This window comes from Pinus tabuliformis, chromosome 5_1 (assembly GCF_031772625.1).
Source record: "Pinus tabuliformis cultivar Carrire ecotype Pingquan chromosome 5_1, CPIR1, whole genome shotgun sequence".
Classification (NCBI taxonomy): Eukaryota; Viridiplantae; Streptophyta; class Pinopsida; order Pinales; family Pinaceae; genus Pinus; species Pinus tabuliformis.
The window spans coordinates 886,855,681-886,856,747 of record NC_142305.1 but is presented as its reverse complement, the minus strand read 5'-3'; positions in this window follow the sequence as shown (position 1 = coordinate 886,856,747).

Below are 1,067 nucleotides of genomic sequence, written 5' to 3'. Positions count from 1 at the left end.
AAAGGAATCTTACAGGACCCCTGAACGACATACTGGCTAAGATGATGATCTCCTCATTGTTATGACTATTAGGTCGACTCATTATCCCTCTTTTTTTCCCCATCCAGGGGGTACATTTTTTTTACTCTAAAGTGTCATTCGAGTGACACTTTAGAGTAAAAAAAAAAATCATACTCATTTCTGTTACACTTTAGAGTAAAAAAAAAAATCAAAAAAAGTTGACCCCCTCAAAATGGTAGGGACACCCCATCCCAAAAGGGTTGGGATCCAGGTCGCCCCCTCAGGCCCACCCATGAATTTCACCTAATATGAGTGGCAACCGTTGTATTGAGGCAAGGCAGCCAGCCTCCCTAACCAGGGACATCCCATCCCCCAAAAGGGATGGGCTAGGTTCTAGGTTTTCCCCTCAAGTCCACCATCCTGAAGTTAGTGGAACCATCAGAATGAGGCAAGGAGGCCCCCGGCACCCTAACCAGTGACACCCCCAAAAGGGATGGGCTGGGTTCAAGGTTTCCCCCTCAAGTCCACCAATTATTATACCTGGATGAGTGGTACCCTATAGCAATGAGGCAAGGCGGTCCTACTCCCTAACCTCAACCTCAACCTCAACTCTGTTAACTCACCCCCTCTTGGGGCCACCTATCAAGAGTGGTCCTCTCCATAGAGATGCAAGGCAGTCCCCTCAAGGTGCCCCTAAATGACACCAATTAGTCAAGGTTCCAACAAGTCATGATGTTCTTGGGTTTGCACGTCATCTCAGGAATGAAATTGGTTATACTCATATGCGTCTCACTCAATGCAACTGCAATATTGAGTGTGAAGCAATAATGAGTGCTTAAGTCATTAGGATGAAAATAATAGTATGCCACACCTTTAAAAATGGCCTCAACACCCCTATGACTTGCCTTGGAATCACTATGGTGACTCAGTCAAGGTGGAAGAGCGCTAGCATCCCAATCAGGTTCTCAGCAATGAGTATAGTTAAGTTACATTACTCTTGTTACCTAGGGAATTGTTAGCACGCCCACCATGGCTTTGTACCTATAACAAATGGTTGTTTATTCCTT